The sequence below is a fragment of the Oryctolagus cuniculus genome, chromosome 3 (assembly GCF_051225735.1).
Source record: "Oryctolagus cuniculus isolate XC-2025 breed Fujian yellow rabbit chromosome 3, ASM5122573v1, whole genome shotgun sequence".
NCBI classification, from domain to species: domain Eukaryota; kingdom Metazoa; phylum Chordata; class Mammalia; order Lagomorpha; family Leporidae; genus Oryctolagus; species Oryctolagus cuniculus.
Genome location: NC_142869.1, coordinates 2,215,394 through 2,233,840, shown reverse-complemented (window position 1 = coordinate 2,233,840; position 18,447 = coordinate 2,215,394). Strand labels below are relative to the sequence as shown.

The following is an 18,447-nucleotide window of genomic DNA, read 5'->3' as shown; positions in this document are numbered from 1 at the left end:
CTCACTCGGCTCCTGGCCCTCACGCCTGACCACACTGTGAGTTCACACTGGGCTCCTGTTCCCTCACACCCGACCACACGGTGAGTTCACACTGGGCTCCTGGGCCCTCACACCCGACCACACGGTGAGTTCACACTGGGCTCCTGTTCCCTCACACCCGACCACACGGTGAGTTCACACTGGGCTCCTGTTCCCTCACACCTGACCACACGGTGAGTTCACACTGGGCTCCTGGGCCCCACACACTTGAGCACCCTATGATTTCACATTCAGCTCCTGGAACCCTGGTCTTTGCTCATGGCACCGGCCTATTTGAATACAATTCCTCAGGGCCACCGGGTCACCCAGGAGGGTGGTGGGGGCAGCGCAGGTGTGGCAATGTGAAACAGCAACCAGGGCCAGATCACCCAGAACTTGGTTATCCCCGAACATGCGCTGCTTAGCACCGGCAGCGCCAGCTTAGGCACTGGCCTCACTTGCCAAGCTGGCAAAACCACACACTGGGCCAAGCAGACTTTGCCTCCTGCGCTCCGCAAACATTTATCCCACATGCGTGCCAGCTGTGCCGGGGCCTGGCGCTCCCGGGAAACCTGTTTCTACCACACAGGGAGGGGGCAGGGCACAGGAGGGACAAGGGCGGCCGGGATCCCCTGGTCCAAGCCTCCCCTCCAGCCCCTGCCCTCCCGTGCAAGTACGCCCGTGGGCTCTGCCCTGGAGAACGCTCTAAGAGAGGGCTTCTGCTCGGACCCCGACCGCTCGCTGGGCACAGCTTTGGGCTGAGGCTGGCCGACAGAGGAACGTTCAGAAAGTGCGTGGCGATGACACTGGAGTCTAGGACTGGAGGGAGGAAGCGGTGGGGGTCAAGTGCTGGTCCATGGGGGCTCGTGACATCTCCTCCGTGTCCAGAGACATTCGGAACTCCACAGCAAACAGTACAGGAAGGGCCCGGACGCCCAGCCGGGGCCCCAGTTCCAGCCTCTCCGGCGCTGTGTCTCAACACCGGGCACCCACGGAGGGGCACGTTTCCTGGTGGGAGGCAGAGACCACCGTGCAGGTCCAGCTAGTAAGAGAAAAGTCTGGATGGCTGCACAAAAGTCGCTCGGTGGAAGCCCCGGCTTGCCGTGTGCCAGTGAGCCGAGCACGCCCGTGTGAGCGACACCCAGATCTGCAGGAGGGCGCTGCCCGCCCCCAACCTGCCCACCCCAGGGCCCCACCAGCCCGGCTAGTTGTGCCTCTTTCGCAGCTTTATGTAACAGGGCTCAGAAGCCTGTCTCGGTGCCTGCGAGTGCGGCGGTATTTTACAACCCCACGTATTGTAACAGGCTTGCTACTTCCTGGTGGGAGCCAGCTCCCTGAGGCCTGGGTAATCTACAGAATGTTTGCCCTGCTGAATAAACAGCCGCGCTCTCCATGGCGACGGCCGCCGGGTCACAGGAAAATGTGAGCAGGAGGCCGGCGCGACGAGGGAGGCGCAGGAGGCGCAGGAGGTGAGGGAGGCGCGGGAGGCGAGGGAGAGGAGGCGCAGATTCACAAGTGCGCTCAAGTGGCGGCAGCTTCCCCGCTGCGGGGCTCCGCTGCGCCGCTCTGGGGTGGGCGGATTCTAGGAAGCTGAGGCCCTGGCTCCTGCCTGGAGTGGCTCCGAGAGCGCATCCTGGTCTCTGTCACTCTCGGGAGGAGCACAGGAACCCTTGGAGGGGGCACGACGCAGCCCCCGGTGCCAGGGAGCCACCAGCCTCCGACAACCTGTCTCCCACCACGACTGCTCCTACTCCGCTCCAGACTTAGGGACACAGTCGCAACTTTAGAGTAGAAATTTTCAATTTTCTTGAACGGCAGAGACCGAGATCTTCCGTCTGCTGTTCCCCTCTCCAAGTGCCCTCAACAGCCAGGGCTGGGCCGGACCGAGGCCAGGTCTCCCAGGTGGATGGCAGGGACCCGTCACCCGCTGCACACTAGCAGGAAGCCGGAGCAGACGTGGAGCCAGGACTTGCTCTCCGGGACTCAGAGCCAGGATGCCGCATCCCCACGGACCTCCTAACTAACCACGGCGCCAAATGCCCGCCCCACAACTTGTACCGAACAGGCACAGAATGAACACAGAGTTGCAGCGCGGGGGAAAGCACACGGGCTCAGGGCCAGGGCCCGGCAGAGGCCCCGGCCCCGGTCCTCCCTGGGTTGGCAGATGGGCAGATTCCATAGGGGCGGGCGCCAGACACCTGCCAAGCCACGGTCCCGTGTTCAAGCCAGTTTTTCAACATGGGGGCCTTACTCTTCTCCAGGTGGCCGCGCCGGGACCTTCTGGAGCCCTGTGCCCTGCTGAGGCCTGGGGAAGCCATGTCACCATTCAGACCGCAGCACGCCTCCAGGAAGGTAATGTGCCCCAGCAGCGGCCAGGCCTCGCCGAGGGACGGCCTGCTCTCCTCCGCGGCGTCTCAGGGACCCCCAGCTTGGCAACTGAGCAGACCTGAGCACGCCCCGCCTGGGCCCCTCCACACAGCTGAGGGACCAAGGCCCGGCCGGGGCCAAGCCGTGCAGCCCGGCCCGGGCTGGCTTCCCGCCTCCCACTCCAGCCTCCACAGAGAGCCGGGCCTGTGCGAGCTCTGTCCCAGTGATCACACCGAGACGACGGTGACAAGTGCCTGCCGACACCCACGGTCTGGGCCCTGTGCCGGCACATCACACAGCTCCTCTGCAGCGGGGAGCCCTGTCTCCAGGGTTTTACACGACCTGCAGGCTGACTCCCGGCTCCCAGGGGAAGCCGTCAGGTAGTGTCCTGTCCCCTCCTAGCCAAACCCAGCCTGGGACCAGGAACCTCAGCTGCAGGTCCAGGGTGGGGGTCCCCCCTCTGAGCAAGGGGGTCACACAGAAGTGCGCCAGACATGGGGAGCGGCCCCTGCCCCTGGGTAACACCTAGGGCTCCCAGCCCCGCCCACTCAGGCCCCGCGGGGACCCTGTCCTGAGAGATGCCCGCAGGCCGCAGCTGAGCCTGAGCCTGTCTCTGTCAAGCCGGGGGGCTCCCCTGTACCGGCTCCAGGGTGCCTGGTGACTCCGCGGTTGAGGATGAATCAGCCTTCCAAACCGGTTCCTTCTGTGTAGCCGCCGAAACCCTGGCAACAGAGCCGTCATCCTCTCCCCGGGCTTCCCGGAGCGGGGACGGCCCCTGCCCCCCGCGATCCACGTCTGCGGCTCGGCCAGACCGCCCCCCCTCCCGGAGCCCCCAACCCACCCAGGAAAAGGAATGCACACAAGGTGGCCGAGCGGGGGTCCTCCGGGCCCGGCCCGGCTCCGCGACCCTCTGGGACCTGGGCTCGCCCCCTCCAGGGCGCCGGGCTGGGGTCCTCCGGGCTCGGCCCGGCTCGGTGACCCTCTGGGACCTCGGCTCGCCCCATCCAGGGCGCCGGGCGGGGGTCGAGGTAGAGCTCCCAGAGCAGCGCCCACCTGGGGTGCCTTTCCAGCCCAGGACTGGCCCCCCGGGCCCCCCACGGCTGCGGGGCCTGACGCTGGACGAGGCAGCAGGCCGGCGTGGTCCTCACCCACCCCGTCGCTCCGAGACCGCAGCCCGGCCGTCGGGCTTCCCGGCGCCTCACTCTCCCGATCCGCAAAGCTGGCTCTGCGCGGCGGGAAGGGGCGCCCGCAGCAGGCCCGAGGTCTCCCGCACACAACCGTCCCAAGGCCGCCGTCCGGCCGTGAAGGGCTCGGGCCGGCCCTTCACACCAGAGCGCAGCGCCGGACCCCGCCCGCCCGGCCCGGGGCGGTTACGTAAGAGGCGAGCGGCGGCCGCCGGCTGCCCGCGCACCCGCCGCCCGCCCGGGCGCCGCGCCACTCACCGCCCAGCCGTCGCCGGACCCTCCGCCGGCCAGTCCGCGCGCTCGCCCGGCCCGCGCCCGCCGCCGCCGCCGCCGAGACCAGCGCGTAGCCCGCGGCGCCGCCGCCGCCGCCCCGACCCGCCGCTGTCACATAGTGGAAAACGTGACCGCGCGCGCCGCGCCCGCCCCCCGGCGCGCCATTGGTCGCGGCTGCGCCTCATCTGCATACCGGGGGGGCCGGGCCTGCGGGTGCCGCGCGTTCATTGGTGGCGGCGCCCGTCGCTCTTTTTACATAAGACGCACATGGAACTCCATGTTCACTGCTTCGGTTCCTCAATGAAGAGGCGGCGCTTTCGTGTCCCCCCTCTCGTCCTGCCGAGTGGTCCCTTCCGCTTCCGGCCTCCGCGCCTTCCATTCAAGACGCCTCGCGTCGACCCGCCCCGGGAGCGCGGAGTGGCGCGTACCACTGCGGGGCAGGGGAGCTAGGCGCGGGGCGCACTACTGCGCACCGGCCACCGGCAGGGAAGATCCCGTGGCACAGAAGCCCGGGCTGCGTGGGCTGCTGCCTTTGACGACCCGCCGGAGGCTCTCCCGCAGCGGCCAGGGCAGCGGGAAACTCCCTGTTGACGTCCTTCGTTCACTCATTCATTAATTTATTTACTCATTCGTTCATTCATTCATCGCTGGGCGCTGGAGCTGCCCAGGGAACTGAAGACAGCCCACCAGGCCACCCAGGTGCCTGTGGCGGTCACTTGTCCCCGATTGGTCAGGAGGGTCAGCTTCTTATTTTTTTAACTATGCATTGCAATTCTTGGGGTGATACAAAATAAGATGGTGTCCCTGTCCGCAGACACATCATTAAGGAGAAAGGACGGTCCCAGGAACTTCATCCACACTAAACTGGGTGGTGTGGATTATAAATCAGCCAACACACGGGTTTGGTATAACAGCAGGGCCTTAGCAAGTTACAAGCCACAGAGAAACAGGCGCCAGAGGGGTGGGCGGGCTCCGGGGAGACAGCACTGACCCTGGAGTAGTGAGCACTGATGGGGGCATGGCAAGCCGCCAACCTCCCATTGCCGTGTCGGGAGAGAGTGCACTGACTGTGTAGAAGCCTGGACACCATTGCAAGTCCCGGCGCGGCGCACAGGCTCCCGGGCAGGGGGCTCTGGGAGAGCAGGGTCTCAGAATGGTGGGGGCACCAGGCGTTGTCCGGGAACCATCTCCCTTTCCTCCTTCTTTGCTGGGCTCTCCGGGGCCAGGCATGGGAGGGAAGGGAAAGCACTGGTAGCCCAGGGCTCCCGGCTGCTGGTGTCGGAAGCCAGCTCACCTGCCGCCGCCCCTCTGCTGGACAAGGTGCGTGTGCCACTTCTCAGACACAAACCGGGGCAGGGACCACGTTCAGCGGGGCAGCCCTGGGGCAGCTCACGCCTCCTCCTGCTTCTCTGCCCCGCCATGCCAGGCACACAGGCTGCACCCTGCACACACCCTGAGGGCCTTTTGTCCTCCCTTGCCCTGACGTCAGCGGTTGCATTGTTCTGCCCTCCAGAGTCAACAGCTCAGGCCCACGCACGCCTCAGAGTGGCTCTCCGCGCTCAGCCGTCCCCGATCCGGCTCCTAACTACAAGCCCCTTCCTAGCTTCAGCCCTTCCTGTTCCAGCAGACCTGGGAGATTTGGGGCGACACGGAGAGCAATCCTCTCAGGCCTGATCGAACACAACAGGGCTCTGGAAAACCCTGGAATCTAACTTGCTTGCAGTGTCTGGTAGCTGGCTTTGGTCTGCTGTTCTTGGAAACCTTCTTTCCCCCGGGGGACTGGTGGACCCCTCACAGGGTCTGTGCTGGCAGGGAGTGTGTGATGTGGAGGGAGTGATGAACCAGGGCAGGGAGGATCATGTCGACGGTGCGAGAGAACACGGCGGGCTGCGCAGAAGCCCCGCGCCCGCTCCCACGGAGAACTCTGCAGGTACACACCCTGGGATCCGGCCAAGTACAAGGATGGCATCCGCACTGGGCAGAGAGAGCTGAACCCTTCCCCAGCCAGCCTACACTGACCAGCCGTCACCTCGCGCACGAGCTGCTGACTGGGCGAACTCCTGTTGGCACAGGAGGAGGCAGGCTGGCCAGGGTCCTTGGCTACCTGGGGACTGCTATCGGTAGGAGGAGCCGGTTTATGGTCTCCCAGCCAAAGGCCCCTGCCCCGCCCCACTGCCACGGGGCAATTTCCACCAATGAGGCTGACCAGGGTCAGCCCCACCTATCTGTGCCGGGGCCTGGAAGGCTCCTCTTGCCCGGCTTTTTCATGCCCTTGCTAGCGTCCTCAACACGCTCTCTCTGTCTCTCATGCACCTGCTCTGTGCCAGGCACTGTCGGCCCCCACTCTCTCCTTGTGGGTCATACGGTTTGTGGGCCGGCCCCACACAACCAAGACATAAGCGGGAAGGCACAGGAGAAGTGGGCATTCTCTCCATAAATGGGGGTCTACGTGGCCAGCAAGGTCCCCTACAAGGGGGTGGGGGCACTGTCAGTCTCCCATCCCACCACTCCCAGAGCCTCTGAGGGAGAGATGCTGAGCTCCACACTCCAGCCTCCTTTGCACCCAGCGCTGACACCAGCTTTGGGCAGCGGCCGCTCTTGGCAGAGAGACCCTCCGCCACTCCCAGAGGTGGGCCCGGGGCGTGGGCAGCTGCGTCCACAGTCTCGGACAGGATGAGACTCGGCTTATCTGCCCCGGACCCAGCCAGGGGACCTGAAAGGAGTTCTCTTGATCATGCCAGCTGCTGACGGAAGTGTTTTCTGAGTTTCAGACCAAACACAGAGCCAGGGAGGGATGTGTGCACGTTGTGTGTGTGGACACACGCATGTGTGGGTGTGCACGTGCTCACATCTTCCTCCAGGAAACCCGGAGCCGAACCCTCAGCAGTGGGCTGCAGCCCTCTCCCTCCCCTCACCTTGCGGAGAGGAGCCACCTGGTGTCCATGTCTCCATGGCCTCCAAAAGGACATGCTTGTCGTCACAGCACTTGTGGCGCAGGGTGGGACCTCCACGTGACAGCAGTGGAAGTGGTGAGCGTGGACACCCCGGGCCTGCTCCGAGCTGAGAGAGAAAGTGTTCGGTATCTCAGCATCGGGTGTGATGAGCCGCAGGTGCTCTGCTTTTTTACGTATTCACTGTCTTAGGAAGAAAGTTCCCTTCTGTTAAAGTTTGCTAAGAGATTTGGGTTTTGTCATACACGGGGGCTGTGGGATTTTAATCTATGCAAATTATTGTTACTTTAAAAATATTTTTGTCAAATAAATCTAATCATACTTTCAGTTCTGCAATTAATAATTAATGACTTTTTTCCATTTTACTTGAAAGCTGAAAGATAGATGGCAAGAGATCTTCCATCCACTGGCTCACTCCCTGAATGCCCACCGTAGCCAAAGTTGGTTGAAGACAAAGCCAGGGGCCCGAGCTCCATCTGTGTCCCCTTGTGACTGGCAGGGGCCCGCGTACTTGAGCGCTCTCTGATGCCTCCCAGGGCCGTGCATTAACAGGAAGCTGGTTGGAAGGCAGGGTTGCCAGGACTCAAAGCAGGCACTCGGATGTGGGGTGTCCCAGGTGGTGACTTAAGGGCTGTGCTAAAAGCAAATAATTTAAAACGGCACTGCTTTGTCTCTGCCGGACAGCATTGTGTAGACTACTGTGTTGTGAAGCAAAAACGCGCACGCGTTATAAATGCGAATGCTGCCGTCTCTTTATTGCTGTAGGAATCCGTGTGCAGCCAACTGACTTCTCTTCTTACCAGTTTTGCTAAGGAAGGGCACAGTTTTAACCGTTGTAACCAAAGCCAACAAAACTATTTGCTGTCTTGTCACCTGAGAAAGGATTTAAACGTCAAACTTCCTGGTCATGAGACATCAACAGAAAATCCAAGGACGTAACCCAGCCGACAGCTGTGCCCTTAGGTGGTGGTGGTGCGGGGGGTGGGGGGGGTGGGGGGGGAGGCCGCACCATTCTGTGCTTGAGACAGGTGCAGGTTGTCTGCCCCGGGAGCTCACAGGGTGGTCTCTGGCAGCTTCTGGGCCACCAAAACCCTTGCTGTCCTGGAAGGCTTCAAGGACAGACAGGTTGCTAGCAAGGCACCCCACGTCCAAGGTGGCCCCCATGTCCAAGGGTCCTCTTCCTCCAATGGGTGGTAAGTCTGTCCTGGGTCAGGGCGCCCACTCGCTGGTCTTCTGGGCCACACCCCCCCCCAGCCGGGGCCTTTCTGCCTGGCTGTGTGTCCACCATGGCTGTGGCTTTGGCTTGGTTCTGCCAGTATTCCTCGAGGTGGCCCTGCAGGGTAGCCTAGGTGGCACTGGTCACTGTGGGTATCCTGGGGTGCATATCCTGACCCTGCAGTGTCAGGCTGTCTGACTGTGGGGTGACATCCGTAGGTGTGCGTGGTCCCCAGGGCACCCCCTTGCCCGTGAGTGAGCTGACTCAGTGCGTGCTCACCGTGTGGGGGCGTCACCCTCGCCTCGACCTTAGTGACTCTCACAGCCGTCTCAGACGTGCACTTGCACCCCGTGGCCTCCTGCAGGAGACGGCCTTAGCCTCACACCGCAACAGGAATTGTGTGGGTCTGTGTCTTATGTCATTCAGGAGGCACAACCTTTGTCTGCAGATGACCTCATGCCCGCGGCCGCACCCCACAGTCTGGGAACAAGCTGGCTCAGCAGGGAGGCCGCCAGGTCCAAAGTGCAAGCTCCGCCCTCCCCTTCCTTGTCTGGAACGTTCTCTCCAGCCCAGAGCACCTCCCTGCGTCGGCGGCAGGTGCTTCCGCGTCTCAACGCCCCTCCGATGCTGTAAGGGCTCCCAGCTGGGGATGGCTGGGGTGCAGGGCCCTCTGCTCCTGCCGGCCCGCAGAGCCTCTCCTTGGAGGACGGGCGCTCAGGAGGGCGATGGGGGGCCCTGTGCGTCCTGCCCGAGTCCAGGCCTGCAGGGAATGCTGCTCTGTGCTCACCACGCGTTACTCGTGGTGCCCAGTGAAGGAAAACACCACGTGTCCCCAGGTCCCCCAAAGGGGCTTGGCCGGCGGCGGCGCTGGATCAGCCGGACGTGTGACAAGGACAGGGTGCCGGTGGTCTGTTCCTGGTGGCGGGGGCCCTGGTGCCTGCCGCGGTTCCGGTTCCGGTTCCGGGGGAAGGAGATGCTCAGGCTTGTGCTGCCCCAGCAGATGGAGTCCGAGGCGGGGGGAGGAAGATGAGGAAGAGGAGCGCCCCCTGCTCCCTATGCCGTGGGAAGCTGCAGGTGTAGGCGGGCTGTTCGCAGAAGGACGTAGCCCTCTCTGGCCCTGCTGTGTCCAGCGCCTGGGGGACCGCTGGGAAAGTCTGGGTGTGGGTTTGTTTGCGCAGTGAGGGGTGACCCCTGGGTGCCAGGGGCCCACTGGTGGTCTGGACTGACTGACCCAGTGGATTCGGCAGAGCTGTCTGGGGAAAGCGCCCTGAGACCGTGAGCACCACCCGGGGCACCCCCTCGAGGCTATGCCACCCTGGGGGGGGCTGGTGAGGCCAGCGTGTTCACGTGGGAGTCCAGAGAGGACCCTGACACCGTGCTCACGGACGGGCTTCCTGCAGGCAGGGCCGTCTTTGCTTTGCTCTCCAGGCCCAAGGCACCGCTAGGGATGGAGCAGTCCTGTCTGGGCTGCTGTGCACCCCACAGGTGGCCCACGTCTCTGCTTGGGACAGGCAGACAGCCGGGGGTCCAGCAGCTAATGCCTCCCGTGGAGACCACCCCCCACTGTACACTCAAACCTTGGTGGCTGGGGTGCCGGAACCAGACACACGATGGCTGCCAGAGCCTGGGAGACCCAGAGGATGAGGGGGACAATGGCCTTCGTCGGCAAGGGCCGCGGAGGGAAGTGACTGCGTGGGGGTGATGGGGACAGGAGGCAGGATGAAGCGTGAGACGCCAGAGCCCTTGTTGGACATGGGAGGTCCCTGGGGAGGGAGCTTTGCCATCACGGCCTCTCAGCCTCACCTTCATGGCACCCTGCCGCGCGCCGTGTCCTGCCGTCGTCTGAGGACTCGGGAGAGGACAATGAAGTCAGTAAGGAACTGGGATGTCTGAGGGAAACCCCTGTGGTGGTGGGGTCTGTCCTGTGAGGCTGGTCTCCATCTGGGCCTCCCTGAGCCTGGCTTGAGTCTTTTTTGTGTTTTGTTTTTTTTTTTTTTTTTTTAAAGATTTATTTATTTTATTTGAAGGGCAGAGTTACAAGGTGGCAGAGGCAGAGAGAGAGAGGTCTTCCATCTGCTGGTTTACTCCTCAAATGGCCACAATGGCTGGAGCTGAGCCAATCCAAAACCAGGAGCCAGGGGCTTCTTCCCGGTCTCCCACATGGCTGCAGGGGCCCAAGGACTTGAGCCATCTTCTACTGCTTTCCCAGGCCACAGCAGAGAGCTGAATCAAAAGTGGATCATCCGGGACTCGAACTGGCATCCACATGGGATGCCAGACTGCAGGTGGCAGCTTTACTTGCTACGCCACTGTGCTAGCCCCGTGGTCAGCTTGAGTCTTTCAAACCAGAAAAGAGGTGGAGCAGGATGGGACCTGGTCCCCCAAGCTCCCTGTGGTGACCTTGCAGACAATGTGCTGTCTCCATGTGAGGGACCTTCACAAGTTCATGGACAGGGCCAGCACTGGGGCACAGTGGGTAAATCCTCTGCCCCGGCTAATGGCCTGGAAAAGTACTGGAAAACGGCCAAGGTCCTTGGGCCTCTGCACTCACATGGGACACCCAGGAGAAGCTCCTGGCTCCTGGCTTCGCCCTCCTCCAGCTGTTGTGGCCTTCTGGGGAGTGAACCAGCAGATGAAGATCTCTCTCTCTGCTTCTCCCTCTCTCTCTCTAACTCTGCCTTCTCAAGTAAGTAAAAAACAAATCTTTAAAAAAAGTTTACGGACAATATGCATGAGGAAAAACTGCGTGGATTTGAAAATGTTTTTGCACAAAATAAACTCCCCTTAGAATTCATTCGTCCACAGTTTTTGAAGATGTGGTAGACAGACGAGAGCACTGGGCTTTGGAGCCTGGGGGCCGTGGCCGTCGCTGACGGGGCAGCAGCGGTCGCTGGTGCAGAGGCTGCTGCTGGGCACCGTGGAGAGAGCCCGACGCTTGACCAGCGGGACGTGGGACGCGGCGGGCGGCAGAGCCGGCTGCTAAATTCCTCTGCCCTTTGTCCTCTGTTGGGTGACACTCCAGGGGCCGAGCGTGTGGCCCTGCCGCACACCTGCTGTGCCTCGTGTGACCCAGCAGCGAGCAGCGGCCAGCCCGGGAGTGCCTGGCCTTGCGTTTCCTCGGCCGGGCTGGCCTGGGATTGTACCTCCCAATGAGATCTGGGTTTCCAAATCGCTGCCCTGGCCCTGTTGTTTGGGAACCCAGACCTAGGCACGGAGACAAGACATGGTGCCGGAGAGCAGATTCCCGCTCAGGGTTCCTTCTGGAACGAGCTGCCCCCTTGTCTCCCAGCCACAGGGAAGAGGGATTATTATAGCCAGGGGTCATCAGCCTACGGCCTGCAGGGCAAATCTGGCCCACGGCCTGCGAGCTAAAGAGGACGAGAGCGAGGGGAAACGGCCATGGACTACACGAGAGAGCTGACGAGGCTTCCAAGCCTCCGTTCCCGGCTCCACCGCCTTCCACAGAAGCTGTGGGCCGACCCTGGCACCCACCTCTGCTGTGGAGGTGCACATGTGCAGGGGTCAGCTATGATGGCGTGCAGGTGGCCAGCAGCTGTGGGGCTTCCTCTGCAGGGGACAGTGGTGGCGACAGCCGTTGTGGAGGAGGGTGGCTCCTCTGTCGGAGCTGCAGACCTGCAGAACAGCCAGTGAGGCGCTTCGGGCGGCTCCTTGCCAAGTTTCGGCAGGTCCCGGAAGCCAGAGGCTCGGGCACCGCGTTTCCTGCAGCCAGTGTGCAGGCTGCTGAGAATCGGGCCCAGGATGTGAGGGTGCGGGACGTGGGGCTGCCACCGAACCGCAGCCCGCACGGGGACTGCTGCATCCAGGCAGGAGCCAGGGCCGTGGATAACTGCGTGGCTAAGCTGAGGCTCTCAGGCCCCCAGGTTCCCCTGCAGCCTCCACGCCGGCAGAAGGGGTCATGGTCCCCTGACCACAGCACACGTTGTCCTTACCGCCTCACCTGGGGCAGGAGCCCCGCGGATGCTGGTCTCCTTAAGACCCACCCTTAGCACCTGCCTTCAATTCCAGGCCTGGAGACGTGGCCTCCCAGGGTTCAACATCTAGAAAATCGTCTTCCTGAATGCTCAGTGTAGAAGATTCTAGAAGATTCTAGATGCGGCTGTCATTACCAGTGGTCCCCACCCAGGGCTCGTGATGATAAAACTCCGGACGTTCCTGGGACTGTGTTCTCCCAGGGGCGGCGTCTGCTGTGGGCTTGTGTGGGAGGCCAGCACACAGATAATTTTGGATTTCTTATGGTTTCTTTTTTTCTAAGTTTTGTTTTTATTTATTTGAGAAGCAGAGTTACAGAGAGAGACAGACAGACAGACAGACCGAGAGAGGGGTCTTCCATCTGCTGGTTCACTCCCCAAATGGCTGCAACGGCCGGAGCTGCACCGATCCGAAGCCAGGAGCCAGGAGCCCAAGGACTTGTTCCAACTTCTGCTGCTTTCCCAGGCCGCAGCAGAAAGCTGATAGGAAGAGGAGTAGCTGGGACTTGAACCAGCGCCCATTTAGGGTGCTGGCACCGCAGGTGGAGGCTTAGCCTATTATGTCACAGTGCCGGCCCCGATGGTTACTCCTGAGACAACATTTGTGGCCAGGTCTGGCCCTCGAGGTGAGGTCACTCCTGCTCTTAGTGGCCATAAGGGTCTCCTGTGAGCACAAGGTGCGGACGTCTGGCACTGGGTGCCGGTGGGGGAGGGCGGAGGCCGGGCAGCTCTGCTCATCCCCTGAAATACCCATCAGGGACTTTTCCTCTGGCCCCACCACCCTCGGAACTTCCGGACGCAGATTCTGTCTGGGTGTGCAAGGCCAGCAGTCTGGGCTGACCGCAGGCTTGTAGCCCCAAGCCCAGGGCAGCGCTCAGGTCAAAGGCCAGGCACGAGTTTCCTGAAGGATTGCCTCCCCAGCGACGGGAGGAGGAGTCTCACCCCCGTCGGGGCTCTGACCGGGGACTCGCTGGACCGACAGCACCCCCACCCCCCACCCATGGCTCACTACCAGCCTGAGAAACCCAGCGGGGCACCTACGCAAGAAAGCAGCCATTATACAGGGGGGCATCAATGCAGAGTCTTTGTTTTAGGGGCGTGTGTCTGTGTGAGTCCACCTCCAAGGCAATCCAAAGCACTGCCCAACCTCCTGAGGGGCCAGTTAAGAGGGCGGGCCTTGGGGTCAGAGCTGTGGCCCAGTGGGGTAAGCCACAGCCTGCAGTGCCGTCGGCATCCCACATAGGCGGTGAGTCCAGGCTGTTCCACTTCCCATCCAGCTCTCTGCTGTGGCCTGGAAAAGCAGCAGCAGATGGTCCAAGTGCTTGGGCCCCTGCACCCGTGTGGGAGACCCGGATGGAGCTCCTGGCTCCTGGCTTTGGCCTGGCCCAGCCCCAGCCACCGCAGCCATTTGGGGAGTGAAGATCTCTCTCTGTCTCTGCCTCTCTCTCTGTATCTCTGCCTTTCAAACAAATAACTAAATATTAAAAAAAAAAGATAAATAAGATGGTGTGCCTTGTAGCTCAGCTGTTAGCAGAGATGGGTTATTAGGACCCAAATGCATTGAATTCTTCACATCGTGAAGTCACTATTTTTATTTGATTTCATCATTTCCTAGTGTTTTATTTGTATAAATCTTCCATCTGCTGGTTCACTCCCGAAATGGCTGTAACGGCCAGGGTTGGGCCAGACCAAAGCCAGCAGCCAGGAGCTTCATCCAGGTTTCCCATGTGGGTGCAGGGGCCCAAACACTTGGGCCATCTCTGCTACTTTCCCAGAGCATTAGCAGAGAGCTGGATTGGAAATGGGGCAGCCAGGACTCAAACCGGTGCCTATGTAGGATGCCGGCATCACAGGGGGTGGCTTTACCTGCTACACCACCATGCCAGCCCCGATTTCCCAGTGTTTTAAAGTCTTACTGTCACTTTGTTTTACCTGGGAGTGAGGTGGGGGGGGGGGGGGGAGAGAGAGAGAAAGAGAGAGAGAGAATGTTCCAATCAATAGCTCACTTCCCAGATGACGGCAATGACTGGGGATGGGATGGGACCAAACTCAGAAGCCCTGAACTCAACCCAGTTGTGCCACGTGGACGTCAGGAACGCGGTTACTCAAGCTACCGCTGCTGGGCTAGATGCTGGCCCTCACCTCTCAGTTTGTCTTCAATAGTTAGGAAAGTATGAGGCCCATGCTGTTTGAACAATGACTGCTGCAGGTCTGCCTGACGTGCACTTATCATCTCAACCTCTGCAGAAGCGGTCAATGAGGTAGGCTATCGAGAAAAGTCAGATGGAAGCAAACCAACCGGGAGCAGCACCTGCCGGACATGGGCGGACGCCGCTGTGAGGTCTGCAGCCAGAGCCGGGGCTCTCAGACGGGCGGCAGGCGTGCAGTTATTAGGAGACTCACGTGAGACCAAAATGCTGCAGAAAGGGAAAGAAAGGAAGTGAAGGGAACTGGTTTATCTGAAACAAAAGTGGGGGGGGTGTTGCTGGGAGAGGAGGCAGCTTGCGCTTTGTCGGTACACGGTGGTTTGCACAGCCCGACAGAACGCGTGTGCCGGCAGGAAGACGCCGGTAGGGAGTCTGTGTGTGTTTCTGTCGGGAGGCTGGGTGGGTGTCTCCCCGCCGCGTTTCCAAGCTCTCCCAGGAATCTTCCCTGCTACCTGCAGTTTGTTTTGCTGTGTGTGTGGGACTTCAGTTTCCATGGTCAGCTGTGGCCTGAAAATATTAAACAGGAAATCCCAGAAGTAAGCCACCCGCCAGTTTTAAATCGCCTGGCATTCTGGGGCCAGTATGGGGGTACAGTTGGTTAAGCCACCGCCTGTGACACCAGTGTTCCATATGAGCACTGGTTCGAGTCCTGGCTGTTCCACTTCTGCCCCAGTGCCTGCTAATGCACTTGAGAGAGCAGTGGAAGACGCCGGAGTGCTTGGGCCCCTGCACCCACGTAGGAGACCTGGATGGAGTTCCAGGCTCCTGGCTTCAGCCTGGCCCAGCTCCAGGCATTGTGTCTGTGTGGAGAGTGAAGCAGCAAGCGGATCTCTCTCTCCCTCTCCCACTCCCTCCCCCTCCCCCTCTCCCCTCTTCCCTCTCCCTCCCCTCCCCCTCTTCCCTCTCCCTCCCCTCCCCCTCTTCCTCTCCCTCTCCCTCTTCCTCTCTCTCCCTCCCCCTCTCCCCTCCCCCTCTCCCTCCCCCCTCCCTCTCCTTCCCCTCTTTTTCTGTAATTCTGCGTTTCAAACAAATGAAACAAAGTAAATAAACAACCCTGCTGGCCATTCTGGGTAGTGTGAGGAGCGCTCCCGCCATCTGTGTGCCTGGCTTGTGATGCGGATCGTCTTCGTCCAGCAGGTGTGGGCTGTTCCCTCCACCCTCCGCTAGCCACGTGGCAGCTGGCTTCACTGACTGCCGCGGCATCGCGGCCTCGGGCCGGGGTCCGGAGCTGCCGGCTGCTGCGGGGGCTCGCTGGAGGCCTTGTCGGGACTCCCGGGTTGCGGCTGCTAATCCTGGAGCTTCCAGCCTCACCTGGGTTTGACTCGGAGCTGGCTCAGGCGCATGCGTGGAGGCTGAGTGTCTCTGAGGTGCAGGTTTGGGGCCAGGGCTCTTCAGGCAGAGCCCCGGCCAGCATGGAGGAGTGCTGCAGCCGGGCCTGTGGGTCGAGGGCTTGCTCCCCCGGTGCCGGCCTGGGACTGCCCTGCTGCAAGCTCGTGCTCGCAGGGCGGAGGCCAGGCGTGGCCACCTGTGTCATCTGGGAGACGATGGAGCCCGACGTGGCGACAGCAGTCAGTGCTGGCCACCCCACGAAGCACGAGGTCTCCACTGTCCCCAGCTTTCACTCTGCTCATGCCTGGGACCAGACTCACGGGGCCCTGCCAGGTAGGAGGGGGCAGGGCAGGATGCAAATCCTGGGCTGCCCCTGAATCCTTATCGGGATGACTTTGAGATGCAGATGCAGATGCTGGACATAAACGTCTTCTCTTTAGGCCTTTGTCACACACACAAGCTCATAGCTGACTTCCTACCTAACAGGATCCAGCTGCATGGCCCAATACATACGCATGTACACGTGTGTGTGTGTGTACATGTAAGTCTGTGTGTGTTGTACGCCTGTCACCAGGGACCAGCATCTTCACTGCGGCAAAGGACTGACCCATTTTTTTTTAAAGATTTATTTATTTATTTGAAAGGCAGAGCTACAGAGAGACAGAGGCGGGGGGAGGGGGTCTTCATCCGCTGGTTCACTCCCCAATTGGCCACAACGGCCGGCACTGTGCCAATCCTAAGCCAGGAGCCAGGAGCTTCTTCCTGGTCTCCCACGCAGGTGCAGGGACCCAAGGGCTTGGGCCATCTTCTGCTGCCTTCCCAGGCCACAGCAGGGAGCTGGATGGGAAGTGGACTGGCCGGACTTCAAACCAACGCCCACATGGGATGCTGGTACTGCAGGCAGCGGCTTTACCGCTACGCGACAGCGCCAGCCCCCTGACCCATTTTCAGTAACCATGTTTTTGTGGCCACCTCAGCCTTTGTTCTGTCTTGTATGGGAGACCTGAGGCGCCAGGCTTGTGTTTACAGAAGCCGCAGTCCTAGCAGGTGGGGTGTGGCTGCCCGGGGACTCTCACCCCCTTTCTTTCTGGACAATTTCCCTTTTCTCAGTGAAAACGCAGACCCCCGCGGCCCCAAGGAAGGCCCTGGAAGCCCGGAGCTGGGGCTCACTCCCCTGCCAGCGGTGTAGACAGCAGGTTCAGCCCTGGTGCCCAGCAGCGTTTGTCCAGATTCTCTGGAAGTCCCGGCAACTTGGATCGCTTTCCTTTTCACGTTTGTTGCATTTACAATAAAAACAACCACTTTTACTCTTTTTAAAGTTCATAAAATTTTATTTATTTGAACCGCAGAGAGAGAGAGAGGGAGGGAGGGAGATCTTCCATCTGCTGGTTCACTCCCCAAATGGCTACAACAGTTGGGGCTGGGCCACGCAGAAGCCAGAAATTCCATCCGGGTCTCCCACGTGGGTGTCAGGTGTCAGTGCTGGGTCACCATCTGTTGCCTCCCACGCACAGAGCTGGGCTGGAAGTGGAGGATCGAGGACTCAGGCACCCCGGGCAGCGACTTCAGCCACTCTGTCACGACGCCAGGCCCTTGCTTGGACTCTCTTCCTGCACACGGACCCCCGGGGTGTCCAAGTGGGCCTGGCCTCATGCAGTGGCATCTCTCCGTGGTGCAGCTCTGTGACCTTCCGGCCAGCATGACCCAGCTTGAATGTGTCACAAGTGGAGAGCTCGCCTACGTGGACCAGCAGAGAGCTGTTGTCACCATGTTCTGGCTACTCCCCTTCCAATCCAGCTACTGCATCTGGGAGAGCAGTGGGAGACGGCCCGTGTGCTTGGGCCCCTGCACCCGTGTGGGAGACCTGGAAGAAGCTCCTGCTCCTGGCTTCAGATCAGCCCAGCTCCAGATGTTGTGGCCACTTGGGGAGTGAACCAGCGGATGGAAGACCTCTCTCTCTGTCTTTCCATCTTTTTTTTTTTTTTTTTTTTTTGACAGGCAGAGTGGACAGTGAGAAAGACAGAAAGGTCTTCCTTTGCCGTTGGTTCACCCTCCAGTGGCCGCCGCGGCCGGCATGCTGCAGCCGGCACATCGCGCTGAACCGAAGCCAGGAGCCAGATGCTTCTCCTGGTCTCCCATGGCGTGCAGGGCCCAAGGAATTGGGCCATAGCAGAGAGCTGGAAGAGGGGCAACCAGGACAGAATCTGGCACCCCGACTGGGACTAGAACCTGGTGTGCCGGCGCCGCAAGGCAGAGGATTAGCCTATTGAGCCGCGGCGCCGGCCCTGTCTTTCCATCTTTGTGTCTATAACTGCCTCTCAGATAAATAAAATAAATTGTTTTAAAAAATAAAAATATTGAATTGTGGTAAAATTCACGTGAAACTTACCCTCCTAACTATTTTTCAGTGTCCAGTAGCATTGAGTACATTCACACTGTACATTCATCACCCCACCACCCCGTCACCCCCATCACTGCCATCATCCCATCACCCCCATCCCCATCACCCCATCACCCCATCACCATCACCCCATCACCCCCATCCCCATCACCCCATCACCCCATCACCCCATCATCACCACATCACCCCATCACCTCCATCACCCCCATCATCACCACATCACCCCATCACCCCATCACCATCACCACATCACCCCATCACCATCACCCCATCACCTCCATCACCCCATCACCCCATCACCCCCATCACCCTATCACCCCATCACCCCCATCACCCCATCACCCCCATCACACCATTACCCCATCACCACATCACCCCCATCACTCCATCACCCCCATCACCCTATCACCCCCATCACCCCACCACCATCACCCCATCACTGCCATCACCCCATCACTATCACCCCATCACACCCATCACCATCACCCCCATCACCCCATCACCCTATCACC

The 18,447-nt window shown here is 60.8% G+C and overlaps 1 protein-coding gene across 7 annotated transcripts in view; it reads right to left on the bottom strand.

Moving 5' to 3' along the window:
* The window catches only part of PER2 (period circadian regulator 2), a 35,436-nt gene extending 31,451 nt beyond the window's left edge, over positions 1–3,985 (bottom strand). For 5 of the 7 annotated variants that reach the window (XR_016231320.1, XR_016231321.1, XM_070071477.2 and 2 more), the window contains exon 1: positions 3,828–3,985. The gene's annotated coding sequence lies outside the window, so the exon portion shown is untranslated. Of the gene's footprint in view, positions 1–3,438; positions 3,712–3,827 lie in introns of those variants that run through there. The other 2 variants (XM_089328816.1, XM_089328815.1) reach the window with 2 other exon arrangements.
* Between the last annotated feature and the right edge of the window lie 14,462 nt (positions 3,986–18,447).